This window comes from Dunckerocampus dactyliophorus, chromosome 5 (genome assembly GCF_027744805.1).
Source record: "Dunckerocampus dactyliophorus isolate RoL2022-P2 chromosome 5, RoL_Ddac_1.1, whole genome shotgun sequence".
Classification (NCBI taxonomy): Eukaryota; Metazoa; Chordata; class Actinopteri; order Syngnathiformes; family Syngnathidae; genus Dunckerocampus; species Dunckerocampus dactyliophorus.
Window position 1 is genome coordinate 28409347 of NC_072823.1, and position 20955 is coordinate 28430301.

Below are 20955 nucleotides of genomic sequence, written 5' to 3' on the forward strand. Positions count from 1 at the left end.
ATAATATTTTCATTTGATTATTAAAAGATCTGATAATATTTATGTATTTATTTACATTTGTTTTGCTGGCGACCAGTCCAGAGTGCACCCTCCAGGATAGCCCCGAGACCCGAGTGAGAACAAGCGGCATAGAAAATGAATGAATGAATATTTCTTTTACTTTTTCTTACATCTTTTTTTAAAAGTCATTTTAGTACAGTAATAAATTATGCAATACTTGACAAAATATTCCTAATCAGCCCTCAGATGGATATCAAACAGTGATTAACCCCAGGGGTCATGACAACGATTACATTTTGTCTTTAAATGTTTTAAACATTTCATTCCTATTATTATTATTATTATTATTATTATTATTATTAGCCTTCATTTATTTTATTTTATTTTTTTTATTTTTCTAAATGGCCAAAGTCATTTTATATCACAACTGATGATCTTATAAATTGCACTACAGTATTGTTCCTATTAATGCAGATATGTATTTTTTTTTGGCAATTTTGTCACAAACGGCAGTCCTTTGTGTTATTTGAATTATATGATTACCAGCCTGCAGCCCGTGGAGAGGAAGTGCGACTTCACACGGGGAACGCTGCAGAGATCATCGCGGCGAAAAAGCTGCTTGAATAGAACATTAGTCGGCGTACAAGTTGAAGCAGAGTGGCTCATTGAAAGAGCGGAGGAACGCTTTGACGTCCTCTGCACACGCGCTGAATGCTGCGGGAGATTAGCCTACATACTCTGAATGAAAGCAAACCAGGAAAGTGGTTCATTTGCATTCATTGAACTCAACGGCGTACACGGCACTCTTACATTGGTGACAATGAGACTTGTTGTGGAGCAGGTGAAGCCGCGCTCTAATTAATATGGCGCGTTTGAGAGTTTCGCTGTAATGCGATACCGGGAAACGCACAATAGGCTCCCTGGAACAACTAAATTAAATGGAGCTGTTATTAATGTTGTTAACGGCCTTGGCGGGAATAACTGAACACGTAGAGCTTTTAGTAGCAAAAATTTAACTTTAATACCATGCAGGGAGTTGCTGTAAGACTTGTATGTGCCTCGATGGGGGCTGCTGTTTGGAGTAGCAGCATCATTCACATTTAAAAAAAATAAAGGCTGCAGCTCTGCCGGCTCTCCAGCCACAGACGTGGGAACTGTACGTTTCATCATTTCGTTTGTCTTCAGAGAGAAGGCTAACCTAGCATGATGTTGCTGTTAAAATGTCAGTGTAATGTTAGCACTTTAGCATCGCATAGCTATGCTAGTGTAGCTAACGTTCGTGTCCTCCTGTATGTGATACATGGCATTTATTAGGTTGGACAAGTGCAGAGTTACAGTGTGCATGTATGGAGTGGGTAAAGTGGGGGTGGACAAACACAGCTCATCAGTATTAAAGCTACACACACACACACAAAATGCTGTGTTTCCAAATAGGGTTTATGAAACGCAGGGGTTGGTTTTAGCAAGTCATTGTCTGTAAGCCATTGACCATTTGTCTAATTTTGCTAGCATGTCGTCCAACGCATTAAACCACAAACCATCGGGAGCACCACACGTCATTTACAGTGTATGTTTATTTGAGTATGTTTATGTCCTCGGGACAAATCCAAATTAGAATTTGGGCGTGAAAATAGACAATTGACATAATCCTCTCCAGTCTGGCAAAGAATAGGATTATGGTTTTGTCATTAATGTTATAAGTAATCATAATTACTCATCCTGTAGCCATCGAGCTAATCGATGATTCCGCCCGTCCCCAGTTTGATTGCTTGATGCTGCGTGGTTGTGTTAAGCTGCGCAAACTTGTCAGGCTTATTTCTTAACCTCGGGCACTGATTGGCTCCAGTGAGAACAAATAAGCCGTTCCCTAAACGCCCGCTTTTTAATATACTTCTTTCTGCCTCCATGAAAGGAAGCGGAAGCGTCCAGCGTGAGGAATGTGTGAGTGGGTGCGTTTTGTTGCCTCAACATGTCAGCTTGTGTCAGCACAGGAAACGTTTGCTTTCAAGTCCCAGCTGACTTTGTCATTATGCCCGCTATCTCCGCAGACATGAGCGGGAGACTGGGTCCCACCCCTTACATGGCTAATGCTCTAAAATACCACCCCCGCACCCCCCGGCCCTGCAACCCCTCCTCACTGTGCTAGCGTCTACGGACAGAGAGCAGGGCTCTTCAACTGGTGGCCCCGGGGCCAAATCTGATCCATGCAGGAAGTCAGATTGGCCTCTGAGCTCACTTTATTGCAGCAGATGCATAAAAACAGCAAAGCACTCTTGTATGTAGTCGTATAGAGGATCTTTGACAAGGCTTTTTTTTTTGGCAGTAGGTCCTTCAAAACAGCAGAGCAGCTTCCTGCCATTTAGAGGGTCTTTGATGAGTTTTTTTGTTTATGTCCCTAAAAACAGCATAGTGCTTGTGTCAAATAGAGGATCTTTGACCAGCACTTCTGCTGTATGTTCTAAAAACAGCATAGCACTCCTGTTGTATAGAGCATCTTTTTGCAGTAGGTCCTGAAAAACAGCAAAGCCCTCGTGTTGTATAAAACTGTGGTCCCCAAGTTAATTCATGCTAGCACACTGCCTTGTACCACACACGTCAAACAGCCATGGAATAATCTCTCTGGAAAAACTTGGCTAGAACTTGAACTGGTGGATGGTGGGTCAGCATTCATGTTGTGCTTTTATTTTGTTGTTATTCATGTCTTAGTTTTACACAACACATAAATAAGATAAATTAGATCGATCCAATGTACAAAGGCCCTTAAAATCTACAGTGTGCTCCTGTCATTTAAAGGGTCTTTAACCAGCTATTTTTCAGTTGGTCCCTAAAAAGATCTTTGACAAGCCTTTTTGCTCTACATCCTTAAAAACAGCATGGCGCTCGTGTCATGGAGGAACTTTGAACCTTGCTTCTTTTTCAATGTCTGACATTATTTATGGCCATATTAGCCATTTGGTGAAGTAACAGTTTTCTAAAATGACAGGGGGCGCATTGACAGAACATCTGAAATAATGATACTGTGAAGGGAGACGTGCGGCCCCGTGAAGAACATTGAGTGGAATAATCCTGGCATGGATGGAGAGCAGGTTGCCACGGCCGTGAACGTCTCCGCTACCCTCTGACTTCCATGCACGACGCGTGCCTGAAAAGGATGAGCGGGCGCATGTAATTGCATTTTCCTGCCCCCGTACGGCTACTCATTGGCTCCACTGGGAGAATTCTTAAATTCCCCAACCTCGGCCTATTATCCTGCTTCCTCTTAGTCACTTCTCCCGTCTTTCATCACCTCCACCCGCCTCAAACTACCATTTCCTCTCCGCTCACCCTCCTAGCATGTAGAAATGTGTGACATACGGAGACCAAATTAATTGGATCACAGAGTGGAAGTGTTCAACACCCCACAAGGCGCTCCCCTCCTGTGTGGTGCACAGATATGTGGGGTGGGATTGGCACCACCAACTTGCTGCAAGTTGCCTCGCAGCCAGTCAATGCAAATGCATGCATCACACCTGCATACAAATCACCGCTTCCTGGAGTGCTTCATACAAAATGCATGCTCCACGTCGCAGAGCCGGGAGGCAGATGATATGTTGTTTACACGCCCCGTGTGGGCGCTGGGTGTGGTTTGAAATCTGGGTTAGGAAATCCCCAGTCGAGGTTATTACGCGGCGTAATGCTAATGAAGCCTTTTCTCCAAAATGGAGACGCTAAGCCACATGGTCTAATCATGTGAGCGCCACAGTTTACAATGAGGACAATCCTAATGACTCCATTTCTGGATCAGAGACAATCTGCATCGTGTACGTGCTAATGGGGGCTTTTGAGAGACGCAAAAGACTCTAAATGTGTGCGTGTGTTGTAAAGCATGTAGCGCTCACAGTTGTGTTGAAAAATGTGAAGTATTATTGAGTTTTGCCGCTGATAGCCAAGTAGATTCGCTCCGTTGGAGAACACATGTCAAGCTTCTCAACTGACTCGCACAAAATAAAATAGCCAATTTCTGGCTTGTTCAAAACAGACGCTCTCCCATCTCCCGAGCCATCAGCGCTGAAGTTTCATAGTCAAAAATCAATGCCATGGACAGACCGTGCTCAAAAATCATCCAAAACTGCCATCTAACCCCAGGATTTTTGCCGTGAAGTGACTTTTTTTGTATTTCGGTGTGTGGTGAAGATAAACTTTTTAATAAACATAACATATCAATATTCATTTGCAAGTACAGCAAACATTTCTGCCGTTTTTCAATATTAATAATTATTTTTAAATTATTTAATATTATTATGCCTCTACATGCGTCATACCTGCCACCTAAAATAAAAATGAAATATAAAATAAAATACACATTTAAAAATATTATAAAACTAAAACTGAAAATATCAGACTAAAAATACAGGAAATTTGAACTGTTTAAACAGGAAGGGTAAAATACGGGAGGTCTCCGGGGAAAGCGGGAGGTTTGACGGGTATCACGTGCATTCTTTTTTTTTATTCAACAACTCCCAACACCCCAGGTCACTGCAAAATGGAGGTAAACATAAAAAAAAAGATAAGAGGCAGCAGAGTGCTCCTGTCATGTAGAGGATCTTTGACTCATGTTTTAGTTTGTCCCTAAAAACAGCACAGCACTCTTCTCAAATAGAGGATTTTTTACTAGCGCTTCTGCTGTATGTTCTAAAAACAGCATAGCACTCCTGTCGTATTGAGTGTCTTTTTGCAGTAGGTCCTGAAAAACAGCAGTTATATAATGGATTTTTAATGGGTTTTTTTTTTGTTTTTTTTGCAGTAGGTCCCAAACTCCTTAAAAACAGCAGAGCACTCCTGTCATTTAGAAGATTTTTGCTGTGTGTTTTTGCTGTACATCCTTACAAACAGCAGAGCGCTAAAGGATCTTTGACTAGTGCTTTTACTCTACATAGTTAAAAACAGCAGAGCACTCGTCATATCGAGGATATTTTTTTGTTGTTTTGCAGTTGGTCCTTAAAATAAAGCAGAGCACTCCTTGTCATATAAGTGTTTGGATTTCACATGTTGTCGCAGGAGGTCCTTGAACGCACCATAGTTAAGTGAAGCTATAACTGTTATCCGACACTGCCACAGCTTTGGGAAAACATGTGTTCATGGATCTTCTTGCATTATCATTCATTAGAGGTGAGTACCGATACGCTTTATACTGCATTTTTACAATGCATTTAATAAGTGTGAGGCACATAGACTGTAAGCAACCCTTGTGTCATTTTTATGTGCGTCACTTGCAGTTTTTTGCTATTCGCTGGTCAGTCTGGAACGGAAGCTCCATGAAAATCGGGGGTCTACTGTATACGAAGTACTGGGTGTACTGTATATGCATAGCATAATGTAGCATAGTCAAGTACGCCTGTCAAGTGGCGTTACGAATGTAGGTTGCAGTTGGTTTCCCACCCTGTCGTCCTCGTCGCACGTTGTGGCTTTTCGACCTTCCCCGCCGTCCTGCTGTCTGATTGAGATGGATGACAGTCCGGAACTGACGGTGCAGCACCGGCGCTTGTGTTGTGTTGTGTTGCGTTGTCATGACCGGACTGGCACTGGCTCATTGGCCCCTCATGGCTCCTCTCTGTTCTCCCTCTCGGATGAGATGAGCGACGAAGTGAAATGGCCGACCGGTGATCAGCATCCCCGCGCTCCAGCTCATTCGTCTTCATCCCCCCACCACCACCGCCAAGTAGTCCAGCAGAGGAGCAGACTCACCTTCAGACCGACGACCCACCTTTTATGCGGGTGTGTGTCAGCGCTAAAGGCAGGCTGCAAGCTAGGCGCAGGGGGGTGTCTTGTAAGTGGAACTTGTTCATTAGCATGGAAGTCTGGAGACTTTCTGCCCTTCCTTTCTTCTATCACTTCCTCTCTCCTTTCTCCCGCGGTTGCTTCCATCGTGCGATTGTGCCGCCAGGTTTGTGAAGGATGTCGCTGCCAGCTGTCTTTTTCATGGACGGCTGCCAAGCTCTCACCATAGCTTCCATCCATTGTCATTTCCTCCTTTCTTTCAATCCCCGCTATGTATCTGCTCATGTGCTCACTGTCTTGGAAACAGCAGAGCCCTCCTGTCACAGAGAGCATCTTTGACTAGCTTTTTTGCAGTCGGTCCCTGAAAACAGCAGAGAGCTTCTGTCAATTAATGGATCTTTGACTAGCTTTTTTGAAGTAGGTCCCTAAAAACAGCGGAGCGCTCCTGTCATATAGAGGATCTTTGATGAGCATTTTTGAAGTCTGTTCAATAACAGAGCTCACTTGAGGATCTTTGACTAGGTTTTCTGAAGTAGGTTGTTCAAAACACAAAGCACCCCTGTCATAGTGAGGATCTTTGAGTGGCATTTTTGCATTTGGTCCTTAAAAATAGCCATAGATAGAGTTTTGTTGATATATATGAGATCTTCGTGAAGCCTTTTTCTGTAGGTTCTTAACAACAACAAAGTTCTCATGTAATATAGAGGATCTTTGGTGAGTGTTTTTACAATCTGACCTTAAAACCATCATAACGCTCCTGTCAAATAGAGCATCTTTGACTAGCCTGTTTGCAGTTGGTCTGTGTTGCGTTTGCGTTCGGGGAAAGAGTGTATTTTTAGGTCGGTGCTGATGGGCTCCTCATTGGCACAAAGTAGCAAGGTCGGGTAGGCCGGCGGGCGTCCAGGTCAGCAGACCGTCTGTGTCGCCCGCACCGTGCCAGCTCTGCAATCTGTGAGCAGCGAGTGCAAAACAGACACGGTAATTCCCTCGTGGACCAGCAGAGTTTGTCTTCTCAGGCAGTCCTTTTAAAGGTCAAACAAGCCGACAAAAAGAGAGCCTCACAGCCTGTCGGAAAACAACAGGAAATCCTGGTGGATAAACAGCTTTACAGCAGGTGAAGCCACGTGTTTTCTCCCGTGTGCAAATGTGTGCCTCTTTCATTTGTGATACAGTGACATTGCTGCATCGCCGTGCAGCATCTTTGCAGAGCTTGAGAGCGAAATCCATTTGTGAGACGATGTTTGAGCTTGCCTCCTTTTTGCTGCCGTGAGTACTGTTAAGCTCTCCTGCACTTTGTCTGACCCGGTCCTCCTTTGAGTTGTCACAACAAGCCGGGTGTGAAACAGCAAAGCAGATGGAGGCCACATAAAGACGAGCGATCCCTTCCGGTGGGTAAATAAAACAAAGACCATGTACAGTCGGTCCTTTTGTTTAGCCTCACTCTCAGAAATGTGACTTTTGAGCACCTGCAGCCTTTGATGATATCAACACATCTGGACTTTTGGGTTCCCATCACACAGTACCAACTCTTCAGCTCTACTTGCCCCAGCAGTATGTCTCGATAAGGAGACTCGTGCTATCCAAGAGGAGACTGAGACTGTGGAGTATAGTACTGCTGCAGCGGGGCAAGGTAGCAACTAATCAACTGGACCAGTAGTATCCACCAGTGTTGTTACCTGTGCCCCTGTTGCATCAACTAGAACAGTACCTCGTAGTACCTTCTTTTGCCAATAAAAAAGCACGAATAACGAGTAAGAAAATATGGCTTGTTAATGGACTTAAAAATGTTTTTGTGTCTACTGTATTATTCTATATGAATGTACTGATATTACGATGCACTGAGATACATGTGTATTCCTGATACCATACTCATTAATGCCACACTGGCTTGCTGTGATGGTCTGCTCGAGTCTAGAGGCCTCATCTCCAAAACAAGTCCTCCACGCGCTCGTACCTGGTAGCCTTTGGCGTCTCGACACGAGAGTCAGCCCTTCACTGTCTCTGTTCCTCACAGGAAATCCCCCCTCCCCTTGTATCTTTAGCATGAATAGTCAAACATTTTCAAAAGAAGCCGTCTTTTCAGGTTATATTGATCAGTGTCCTTGCATGCAAGTTTTATTAAATTGTGCTTTTCATTTTTCTCAAAGAACTTGGCTAGTCTTTTATCTATTTTGAATGAGGTACCATGTGGTTCGTTAGTAGGATTACACAAAAAAAGCGCTCACCGATATTTGTAACGTTTTGAAAGGGCTGGAGTATCTGCCAAGGGAAAATCTGTTGAGGTTTGCAGAATTGACAAATTTTGGCCAATTTTGCACAATTCCCTGATCCAAGGAGTTATTTTCAGCCTCTTAAGGATGTAGTTTCACTTGCTACAAGATGGACAAGGGAATTTCTGCACAGCTTTGTAGTCCCCCTGATGAGTTCCTGTCTTCCAGCGAGTACTAGAGTATGTAGGCTTTTGCATAACCCCTTATTGATGCTCTGCTTTGATACGCTGGTCTGATATTGGAGGAAATCTTGGCTCTTTTTGTACTCTGAAGCTCCTCAGTGCCACACTCAGCTCTGATGGTTGCCTTCTCTGTGAAATAAGACCTAACGGGGTCTGGGTGAGGTCGGGTGGGGAGCGTTTTTCCTCCTCTGATCTTCTGCCTCTCGCGGAACCATCTGTCTGGTGCTGGCCCAACAGTCTGCGCAGGCCTAACATTAGCGCTTGCAAATATATACATATCTCACATTTGAGTGAAGTGGAATGGAGTCAGGGAGATGGGAAGCGAGAGCAGATTGGATGCCGTTATGGTTTTCCGTGGTGCTCCATGGGCGATGGAATTACAAATAGAGATTGGCAATAACATGTGCTTGCTTCCTGCTGCTTGGTGTCACGGGGGGCATCGGTACCTCCTTATACTGACGCTGCAATTGACGCACATCGATCATGGCTGCGAGCACTGCGGGCTTGTGACACTTCAGCTCAGTGAGCATCTACACCAACCCTTCTCAAAGGCGCTAAAGAGATCCTCGGGATGTTTTGTGCCATTCAGTTGTGGATTTTCATTTTCATTTTGGCTGTTGAACGATTATAAGTGAAATTTGCCAGAGCGTATTTATTTTTACATGCTCACAAACAAGAAAGAAATAAAGTAGTGATTTAAAAAAAAAAAAAAGATCCAACTTCTTACTTTTATCCCTGTGATTGTCTTGCACACTGGAAGGGTGTTGCAAAGCATTGGATGGAGTAAGCCTTAATAAGGAGACTAGTTATCACTGTCCATTTTACATGTTCAAATTCACAGTCTTTATCCTTCACAATGGTAGCGGCGTTTGAGCGGCTTGGATCGACCATGCATCCGATGTTGATTTCTCCACTTTCTGAGCATTTTACGAATTTCACTTCACTTGTCACTTTCACTTTTCTTTGACGCATGACCATCAGAAGAGTCTGCCTCACTCTCGGGAGACCTAATGAAGGGGGTACATTTCATTAAACCCCCCCGAAAGCAACGTGTTTACTCATTGAAGAAACATGTGACTACATACTTTTCCGCCTATGTATTACATAACTAGTTTTCGCTGTCTGTATGTACAGTCGTAAAAATCGATGTGAGTGCGTACATGACCATGAACCGTCGGAACGGCCTGTACTGTTAATATTTCAATTTGCAATACGCTTCTTTCATTTTTTTATTTTTATATTTGTCCACCAGATGCCGCCACTTTTTCACATTTCAAGCATGCAGCAGAAATTCACAACTTTTACTGTTTTGTGCCATGCTGCTGAAATGATAGGTGTGTCTCTATTTGTGGTTTTGTTTGAAAAGTGTTCAAACAGTGGCACTTCTTAAAAAATGTACCATAAATCCACATGTGTAAGTCACACCAACGAAATTTAGATGAAAAAACAGATTTAAACCTATATAAGCCTCACATGTCCACGTCATAAAATGGCAATGCTGCCTCTGTCTACCAGAGGGAGTCAGAAGAGCCCAGAGACCAGAGGGAGGCTGACATCATTGCAGTGCCCCTGCTGGCACCAATGAATGCTTTGCTTCGACGCAATGCACTATGGTAAAACGCTAAAATAATTGTTTTTAAAATTTTTTAACTTCTATAGGTTTCCTAGCTACCTGAGTGTTAAGTTGCTGTGTGATGAGTTAGGCGCTCTCTGCAAAATGACACAGGAAACACTGGAAAATACTTAATGCTAAATTAGATTTTGAAAAATGTACTCACTTGAAATGGAAAAAAATGTGAATATATTTTTACAGTAGTTTTGGGGAAGCGGACATATTTTGTCACCAGGTTCATTTATGAGCGTTTTTGGAAACAAAATCCTTTCACCCAGCAAAAAACATAAACATGTAGTTTGTTTATCGTATGTGCCGCAAACGATGCTGTAGCAGAAGTTTCAAAGACGCCAGCAAAGTGATATTTATCATTGCTAATAAGCCGCAAAGAGCATCGCATCCTCCCGTCAGGTTGTCAGCGCAAGGTAAGCTTTTGAGTTGTACAGTGGGATGATTTAGCATTAAACCTGTCTGCTACTCTTTTTTTTTTTTTTTTTTTTTTTAAAGGAAAGCTATGTTGGTGTGAGCAGCTTTTATTCCAAGCTTCCATTTCTCTTTTGGAAGACTCTTCCCCTCCTCCTCGCTTCCTGGCTGCTGTGAAATGGGATTTTCTTTTCTCGTTTGTTAAAGATTTTCCTGCCGCTGCTTCGCACCGCTGCAGGAGTGAGGTCATTTCAAAAGTTATGAGAAACCGCAGTCGAACTAAAGGTTGCTAGCAAATCGGGTGGATGAGGGGTAGCCAACATAAATAAAGAAAATTGCTTTTTTTTTTTTTTTTAAGAATTAAATGTTTGGAGGGGATTTTTTTTCGACAACACAAATTAATTCCCGCGAGTTGTCGCTTTACATTAAAGCATGAAATGTCCTGTAAGGAGAGATCAATGTGGTTGCCGTGGAAACAGGTGTGTTGTCGCTTGGAATACCAGCCGGTGTTGGTACTGTCAAAGCCGCTGCCCACCTCCAATATATCTCGTAGGATTTTCCAAGGATGAACGGTTCAAGGCCACATTTCCTCTCTTGGACCGTGCTGTCATTTTCTACATGCAATCTGAAGAGTATTTCTGACTTTTTCCTCCCGCCATCCTTTCATGACGATCAAAGCGTGGTGGTAACGTCTGCATGCACCCAAGACAAAAAATGTGATGATAACCACAGAGTCGGAAACAGACCAGCGACGTGCCACATATGCAAAAACTGAAGGGTGTGCATGTGGCAAGCTTGTTGCTGTGCGGGGCACGGTGAAGTTTGATGAGGTCTCACTCGCATCCTGATGTCAGTATCAGCAGAAAAAAAATATGATATGATCCGATATTTCATTTTTATGCCAATTTTGGACACCCATAATTATTTTGCCATCTGCATTGCCTTTTTGAGTGCTTGAACATAATCAGAAATGTACCAGAGCTTGCGAACAAAATGTACATACAGTATTTCAGGGGTCCCTTAACCCCCAAAAACCTGATCAATTGCACCACCTCACCAGAGAGCGAGAAATACCCACCACCAGTGTCCAACTGACAAGAAATATGTTGTTCATCATAACAGGATGCATGAAAATCATCAGAGAGCCTAAGGGTGTTTGATTTGCAGGTGCATTTTTTTTTTTTTAGATATTTGTGCCATTTGGCAGACTGGGATGAATTTTATCTGTACAATATTCCACTAAAAATGAGTTGTGGGTGTACTTTGGATAACCCTGATATACACACATTGATTTTCAGATGCCAATGTAAATGCTTTTTATACACTACACACACTGCTTACTAGCTGTTGTCAAAGAGTGAGTAGTTCATTTTAGTTTTATTGGAGCTTGTAGTGCCAGCTGCTCCAATCTATCCGTTAGAGTTTCCACAGATGAGTGGTTCAAGGCCTTCCTTCTTTATGGCATCTATTTGTGACTTTCTCCTCCCGCCGTCCTTTCATGACGATCAAAGAGCGGAGGTATCGTCTGCATGCACCCAAGAGAAAAAAATGTGATGATAACCAGAGAGTTGGAAACAGACCAGCGAGGTCCAAACTTTTTCCACTGACTGTCACATGTAGAAAAATTGATGGGTGTGTGTCTGTGGCAAGCTTGTTGCAGTGTGGAGCATGTGCAGTTTCATGAGGTCTCACTTGCACGCCCATGTTAAGGTCAGCAAAAAAAATGATACCAATATGAGCTGATATTTCATCTTTAAAATGAAATATCAAAAAAAAAAAAACCTGCTCAATTGCGCCACCTTGCCAGTTATCCTACCACTATCCCGCTGACAGGAAATTTGTTTGTAACCATGACAGGATGCATGAAAATGATCAAAGAGCCTAGACTATAAGACGCATAGGTAGTCGTCCATTTTGGTTTGCCCGTTACATTTTTGGGGTGTTTAGGCCATTTGGCAGGCCGGGGTGAATTTTAATTGTAGAATATGCCAACAATTGATAAGGAGTGACAATAATAGATTTTTAGATGCTTTAAATGCTATAAGACACTACACACACTTCTTTTTAGCCTTTGTCAAAGAGTGAGTAGTTTTGCTTCATGTTAGTTTTATTTGATCTTGGAGTACCAGTTGCTTCAAATGAGCAGTTCAAGGCCTGCCTTCTTCATGGCATCTGAGGCGTATTTGTGGCTTTCTCCTCCCGCCGTCCTTTTCATGACGATCAAAGAGCGGAGGCATCGTCCGCATGCGCCTCAAAAAGTGCCGCGGTTTACCATCCAAACTTTTTCCTTCTCCATCCCTTCATTTTCCCCTCCACTTGCTCCGTCCTCCTCCACTCAAACTCCCATCAGTTCCATCTGTGCCCAAATTGCTCCCCTCATGTCCACCCCCCGCCCCCCACCCCCGAGTGTGCACCAGCACCCACAGCGAGAGTGCGCCGTCGCTGGGGAAATGTGTGTGGCGCCAATCTTAATCACATCGGGTAAGCACACCTGTGCAAACAGATGTCCGCCGGGGCTGGCATGCTGTTCCTCTTTAGGGTGGAGTGTCGGCGTATGGCTTCCCATCGCTGGTCCCCGCTCCCACCTCCTCTCCTGCTCGCGCTTTCTCCGGTCCCCAATGGATAGAACTCTGGCCCTGACTCCCAAACAGGAAGGGGCCGCAGGAATGAGGCGGGGGGGAAGGCAACCCCGGTTCTCGGGATTCAAAACCCACCTCCACTTTCTTTTGTTTAGAGTACAATCTCCAAAGTGGGATCAAAGTCGTAACATTTGGAGTTCAACCAGCATGCAAAGGTGTCCAAAGTCCGGCTTGGGGGCTATTTGCTGCCAGCACTTGTAGTTTACTTTTCTGTTTTGCGTTTTACTTAGCTTATTTTACAAGCATACAAAATATCACATTATACTAATAACAGTTGGCTATGTCACTTATTTAAATATATTTAACTGCTTTAGTATGTTTCATAACCCCCACCCCAAAATAAAATCAAAGTGACCCCCCACATTTCTACATGTTTCTATATCTAGCTTTTTGTTTGGCTTTTTGGGTGATCTCCCCACAAAAATGGTCCTTGTGCACCTTGTGATATCAAAGAGGAAAATTGTGATAGTTGCCATAAAACCTGGAATTCAGTATCAACTAGATGAGGCGATATCAATAGAAATTACCTGTGGATGTGGAAATGCTGAAGCTGAAATGAAGAAGACATGTTGAAATAGCTTAGAAATGTGTTCACCAATTGAGGATCGAACCAGCAACCATCAGGTTTGGAGACGACCACTCTATGACCTGAGCCATGCCACCGTGCACCGAATCGGCAAAATGCTACATGTAATGTTACATGTAAAATGAATTTCCACCAGTAGGGGGCGGCATTGAAATTGGCCATCATTTTCAGTGGGAAAAATGTCACAGAAAATCTAGAATTTTGTAAAATTTGGGAATTGTTAGAACACTCCTGCTAGACAGCCTACCTGTCCTGAATGAGCTGACTATAAACGGTGGGATTTGTAATGTTGGAAAGACCAAATGTTGAAATGTATAAATAAAATGGAATGATTGCAGCGGGACTGAGGATTGAACCAACAACTGTGGGGTTGAGAATCAACAATACAGTCCATCCGTTTGTCATTTATGATCATTTCACATTGTTTTCTGCATGTAAAACAATTATTATTCTCTTCAAAATTTATATTTTGTAGAAAAAAAGGTAATAATTACATAAAAAATGAAGATGAAATTACAAATTAAATATAGGTCAACATCGTAAGTGTGGGTGTTTTAAAATATATATTTTGATTTACTTATTTTATATTATATTAGTCTTTAATTTTATGGTGCTGCTGTTATTATACTGTCATGCTGCTGTCTGATTTATTTTGAATTTGATGTATGTATTTTCTTTGGTGAATGATATATGCCATCCATTTTAACTTATTGCAATAAAGTATTATATCATATTTCTGGACCTGTCACTTTTGGGCAAAGTTTTTGGAACAAACTAAGGAGAACCGTGTTTTTGTACACTTCCAACACTCAACACCACTTAATTAATCCCAGCGGTACCTTCAATAGGCCACCAGGTGACAGTATTGACTGAGTACTTTTGCTTTATTTGAGTTTTATTAGTGCGTCAAAAATGACAGATGCTGTTTTTAACTGTGGCGCTTCTGCTGTATTTTAATATTACCTGGTCAGAAGATGCTGAGCCCTCCAAGGCGCCCCCACAGCATTTTTCTGATATGTTTATTATGAGCCGCCAAAATCAATTGAAAAGGAATGTGATGCCTGCTTGTAAATCAATGTTTCTGTCATTTTTTATGAGGGCACTTGGGAAACACTGACCTTTAAAAGCAGCCTATCAGATCACACGCAGATCTCTGTGATATTTGAAATACCGGCAAACATTAGCGGGGATGTTTTTTCCCCACTAAAGAGCTTTATGGCTTGATACAATGTTGTGTTTTGTATAATTATAACCTTATGCGATTTTATAAAGCACATTTTGTCTTTTAAGCAGCGAGACAGTGCACGTGCCAGGCAGCTGCACATGCTAATGAGTTAACCAGACAGAATGATCTGTATTAGTGGATTTAAAGAAGCCAATCAATGCACGGTGGCCCCCGACCCCCCCTGGCACCAGAGAAGGATCATGTGATTTACATCCAGCTGTGCTTCCCCATTTGCCGCTCTAACACCCTCTTCCGTCTCTCCCTGACAGTTTTATAAAGACGCCTCGCTCCTGAGTGCTCCGCCCACCTCCCCGACGAGACACAACCTGCTGGACCTTGACCCCTCCCCCCCCCCCCACACACATACACCTCCGTCCTGCTAGAGAGAAGGCTTTGAATGGTCAGTGCACACAAATTACTAAATAAATAAGCAGTTTTCCTTGTTGTACAACCATGTAGACGCCACACAAACACAGTAACACAGTTCTATTATACACCTTTCCCCGCAGGAAATAATAAAAATAATCTATTCCAGAATCAAATCAAACCTGTACATTCTTCTTATTTGATTCTTGTAATTCTCAACATATTGGTGAGTTTAAAGGCCAATTCTATGAAACATGTTTTTTTTTTTTTATTGTTGTTTTGAGAAGTCTATGACGCCCTCTCTTTCGATGTTTAGAGATGCCTCCGCTCTGTACCCTCGGCACCGAGTTGGTCCCGTTGACTCCCGTTATAACCACATGTTTTTTTGTTATTTCGTTTTCCCCACTGGAAAAAAATAGGGGTTCTTAAGACAAAATCTATATCATCATCTCTCGCAATATCACGGTTTGATTATGGCTCTTATTGATTATTATTATTATTCCTCCAGTTTTCTAGTTCAATACGGCCTCCATCCATCCATTTTCTATACCGCTTCTCCTCATTAGGGTCGCGGGGGCATGCTGGAGCCTATCCCAGCTGGCTTAGGGCGAGAGGCGGGGTACACCCTGGACGGTCGCCAGCCAATGGCAGGGCACATATAGACAAACAACCATTCACACTCACATTCGTACCTATGGAACATTTAGAGTCGCCGATTCCTGTTTTTGGAATGTAGGTGAAAACCCACACACGCACGGGGAGAACATGCAAACTCCACACAGAAATGCCCAAGGGAGACTCGAGACTCGAACCCAGGTCTTCCCGATCTCCAGACTGTGACTGTGTGCCCAACGTGCTAACCACTAGACCACCGTGCGGCCCTCAATACAGCCTATTTTTTATTTTTGTGAAAAGCGTATTTCAGCACATTTCACTTATTCTTGGCCTAAATTAAGCATTGAGCATAAAAATGGCTAAATCAACTAAAATACAAGGCATAAGAAGTATTGTAATTGTGAATCTCGTACTGTATTCTACATTGGCCACTAGGTGTCGGTGTTTGGTGAGACAGGCACGAAACTCGTCACTAAGGTTCCCAGGGAACACATTTACTGTGACACTGCTCGAGCAAAAGCCTCGAACTCATTTCTTCTAAACTTAAGAAGCCACTTCCACCCGGGGTCGGCAGAGAACTTTTTTCACTCTATCATGTCGGACATGCCCTGGCAGACTTCATGCGGTGTTAAGGTCATGTAATGCAAGGCAATGTCTCAATGTGTTGTGTCATTACTGCTGCCTCGTGATCAGAATACTACATATCAGTTGTATTTGAATATGTTTTGACTAATAATTAAAGAAATTGAATTTAAACCGTGATATAGCGATGGGACAACTGTACCGGTAAAATACACATAAAACTTTAAACATGAATCCTCCTAACCTTTCTAGGTTGTGTGTTGCCTTTGAAACACTTTATATCGGATTGGCCAAGCGACACCAGCAATAGCGAAACCTCCTTGGCTTAGTTAATTAAACACACTCACTCATGTCTCACCCTTGAAGGGCGCATGTCGCAACAACGGCAGCTGTTGCACACACACACACACACACACACACACACACACACACACACACACACAGTCTATTAATAGTTGATGTTTTTGAGCATGCTTTATCATGAAGCTATTACATTTTTGCTAGATAGATAAGAAGCTAACAAGGAAGTAAAGTCGAGACTTTACACAAGATTTTGCGCAAGGGGGCACATTCTCGTCAGTAAGCAAAGGATGTTCACCGCTGCTGAGTCACACCGTGGCAAGAGAGAAAAGCTCACCTGACTCCCCTGTCAGTCCCTAGTAGTGTAATGGTACAGCTGCTGCATTTTGCGGCAGGTTGGATTCCAGCACCAAATATTATTTTTCTTGTTAATTTGTTATTTTGCACAAAAAATAATGTAGTGAGCAATTTGTTTCCTGTGTATTTTTAGCGTGTAGTCAAATAGCATAAGGATAGCTTTAATGGGTCACTTGGGTCCTACAGATGTGCCGACCACAGCTGCCCAATGTGTTTTTTGGTGAAACAGTCATTTTGTAATGGGGGTTGGTGTACTGCCTCGTTCAGGACATTCAGAGGGAGAGATTCTCCCGTCCCATTTCTGTCCCATTCAGAATAACATGTTTTAAAAAAACAGCAGTTAATTAATTCATTAATTGTTAATTTTACCCATAGTTGATGAAATTCTTCTTTTTTTGTGTTATCCTGCTTCTCCACACTATGGCACTATGTTTGTCCTATGGGGGAAACCACATGTCCGCGTTTGAACAGAAAACGTTGATTAAAAAAATAGATCCTGACTCAAGAAAACAAAGCAGCCCTCAGATGGTCGGCTTATTGGCCATTTTCTTCCACAAGAAGCCTTTTTTAAAGTGTCTTTTGGCCGCTGAAGAGCACAAACGTGTATTCGCCATACACCCCGCCATACGGGGGGTGGGGGGGCGGGAGATACACATAGAGCCCCCATCCTGCACTCTGTGGGCGTCCTGTGCCTAGAGCAGAAGACTCCATCTGTTTTGAAGGGCTTGCACTTCCACGCATCGACCTCATGATTCCAAACATGTGATTATTATTTCATATGAATGTGTATTAGCAGCATATTAGGTTGCAGTGCGATGTTAGACAGCACAAACACACTGAGCACTTAGCAGCCAGATGCTTTGCAGCACATTAAGAGTCATCAGTGTGCTGCAACACAGCCAGCTAAAGAGCAACCATTGGAGTTACAGGAGGCGAGTGAAGCCAGCCAACGCCGCCCCTCTCCGATGTGGTACTGTACTGTACGGATCAATAGATGAGGTCCATAGATCATTAAGCAATCCCTGTGTGCCTGAAATAACGCAGGGATCAGAGTGGAGATAAAAGCCCTGATCAATGATTTGGATGGATGAGAGGTGGACGCGGGATGGACCCAATTAGGGTCGACTGATGTGAATGCCTTTTGCATGGATTCTCACTAGGAACGTTCATATAGAGTTGGGGGAAAATAACTATTTGATCCCCTACTCACCATCAAGAATGTGCTGGTGTCGCATGGGAAAGACCAAACAGCTGTCAATGGTAGTCGGTAGACCTTGTAGACCCGCACAAGACTGGAATGGATGACGAGACCATCAGCAAGAAGCGTGGTTTGAAAGACAACACAATGGAAGAAACACAAGATGCCAGCCAAATGCCCTCGTTGTGCTGCCCACAATGACAAAGGGGGGAGCCGGTTCACGATGTCAAGGGAGTCAAGAAAAGTCTTATAGTACAAATAAATAACCGCATTGTACTATAAAATTGTGTGGCGAGCTTCAGCTGCACAGGAAAGGCTTGGAGGCTAACTTCAACAAAACCTCGCTCACACAGCACGGGTCATCCGCTCCAACCACTATCTCACTCGCGGTGTGATCAACTCAAACAAAGCATTCGGAGGGGGAGGAGCGAGCCCGTGATGCGTTCGGTGGCGCCTCAACGCAGCAGCATAACCCAGGCAACCCTGAGAGTGTCAAAAATAAACATTTGCACGAGCATCTCAATTATTTGTTTTCTTTTGCCACTCACTGTTGATCTTGGATGGTAACAACCTCGATGAGCGCAGAGCTCATGTAATTAATAAATAGCTTGAATGTGATTGTTTAAGATTACATTTCACAACCAAAATAATGAATGAACAATATCATGAATTATTGTATATTGAATAAGAAATAATATATAAAATATAAAAATAATAAAAGTAGAGAATTTACAGTGGAGTCTAAGTGTTTGCCCCCTTCTTGATGTCTTTTTTGTCACACTTAAATGTTTCAGATCAACAAACAAATTTAAATATTAGTCAATGACAACACAACTATGCAGTTTTTAAATGAAACTTTTTTAGGAATTATTAAGGGAGAAAAAATCCAAAGCTACATGGTCCTGTGTGGAAAAGTGATTGCCCCCTAAACCTAATAACTGGTTGGGCCCCCCTTAGGGCCCTGTCACACCTTGACGATTTAGCCAGCGAATGCCTGACGTCATCATTTTGATGGCATACGTTGAACTGCCGACGTTTTTTTTTTTCAATTTTGGGCGTATACTGTACATAGCGTATACATAACGAGTTCGACGTAAACATGACATATTAGTAACTTATATAGAATGTTTCTATAACTTATAGACAACTTATATCAACAAATGCGTAGCGTGTTGCCGGCGTTCACAACTTATGCCCAACGCCCAACGCCTGTCACACCTTGACGATTTAGCCAGCGTACGCCAACGTATGAAAAATTTGGCCAATACGCTGGCGTACGTCCAATAAGTTATGGGAAAGTTTTGTATAAGTTAAGAGCACGCTGAAGCACGCCGGCATACGTCGTCGTACGTCCAAGTCGTCCGAAAATTTGGTGCATGAACCAAAGTTTTGGACGTATTTTTCATACGTTGGCGTAAGCTGGCTAAATCGTCAAGGTGTGACAGGGCCTCTAGCAGCAACAACTGCAATCAAGCGTTTGTGATAACTTGCAATGAGTCTCTTACACGCTGTGGAGGAATTTTGGCCCACTCATCTTTGCAGAATTGTTGTCATTCAGCCACATTGGAGGCTTTTCCAGCATGAAGCGCCTTTTAAAGGTCATGCCACAGCATCTCAATAGGATTCAGGTCAGGACTTGGACTAGGACACTCCAAAGTCTTCATTTTGTTTTTCTTCAGCCATTCAGAGGTGGACTTGCTGGTGTGTTTTGGATCATTGTCCTGCTGCAGAACCCAAGTTGCTTTCAGCTTGAGGTCACCAACAGATGGCCGGACATTCTCCTTCAGGGTTTTTTGGTAGACAGCAGAATTCATGGTTCCATTTATCACAGCAAGTCTTCCAGGTCCTGATGCTGCAAAACAGCTTCAGACCATCACACTACCACCACCCTATTTTAATGTTGGTGTGATGTTCTTTTTCTGAAATGCAACATTACTTTTACGGCAGATGTAATGGGACACACACCTTCCAAAAAGTTCAGCTTTTGTCTCGTCAGACCACAGAGTATTTTCCCAAAGGTCTTGGGGATCATGAAGATGTTTTCTGGCAAAATTGAGATGAACCTTAATGTTCTTTTTGTTCAGCAGCGGTTTTGGTCTTGGAAGCAGGCTGTTTTTTCCCCAGTGTCTCCATTATGGTGGAGTCATGAACACTGACCTTAACTGAGGCAAGTGAGGCCTGCAGTTCTTTGGATGTTGTTGTGGGGTCTTTTGTGACCTCTTGGATGAGTCGTCGCTGCGCTCTCGGGTCATTTTGGTTGGTCGGCCACTCCTGGGAAGGTTCACCACTGTTCCATGTTTTGGCCATTTGTGGATAATGGCTCTCACTGTGGTTCGCTGGAGTCCCAAAGCTTTAGAAATGACTTTATAACCTTTATAACCTGATAGACCTCAATTAATCTCAGTTAAGTTGTTTTTTAACGGGTGGGGTCGGGGTGGGGGTGGGGGTAATGACTTTATCACACAGGACCATGTAGGTTCAGATTTTTTTTCTCCTTTAAGAAGACTTACGATAAATCTTGTCGTGTTTTCAGATTTTGTGACACACGTATTAGAGACTCCGGTGGGTATTTTCGCTTGTAGACCACGCACCTGCCGTCTACAGGAGACTCTACAGTTAAATGAATTAAGATTACATGCGGGTAAACACGAAGAACCGTATTAACGTGGACTTTGGGTTAACCGGCGACGGCCATAATAAGAACACCTGCACCATCACTTGTCGGTAGACGTTATAAGTCGATGCAGGTCGCGAGCGGCGTTGTCGGCGCATGACCGGTCACACAGATTCCACGGTGTGATTTCAAATTGAGACATGTCGACCTGGCAAAAAATAATGTGTCC

The 20955-nt window shown here is 43.1% G+C and overlaps 1 protein-coding gene across 3 annotated transcripts in view; it reads left to right on the forward strand.

Moving 5' to 3' along the window:
• The window catches only part of plxnb2b (plexin b2b), a 253747-nt gene that overhangs the window by 77420 nt on the left and 155372 nt on the right, over window positions 1-20955 (forward strand). For 2 of the 3 annotated variants that reach the window (XM_054775448.1, XM_054775449.1), the window contains exon 3: window positions 14964-15094. The exons of the other annotated variant lie outside the window; for it this stretch is intronic. The gene's annotated coding sequence lies outside the window, so the exon portion shown is untranslated. The remainder of the gene's footprint in view (window positions 1-14963; window positions 15095-20955) is intronic. 3 annotated transcript variants of the gene reach the window in all.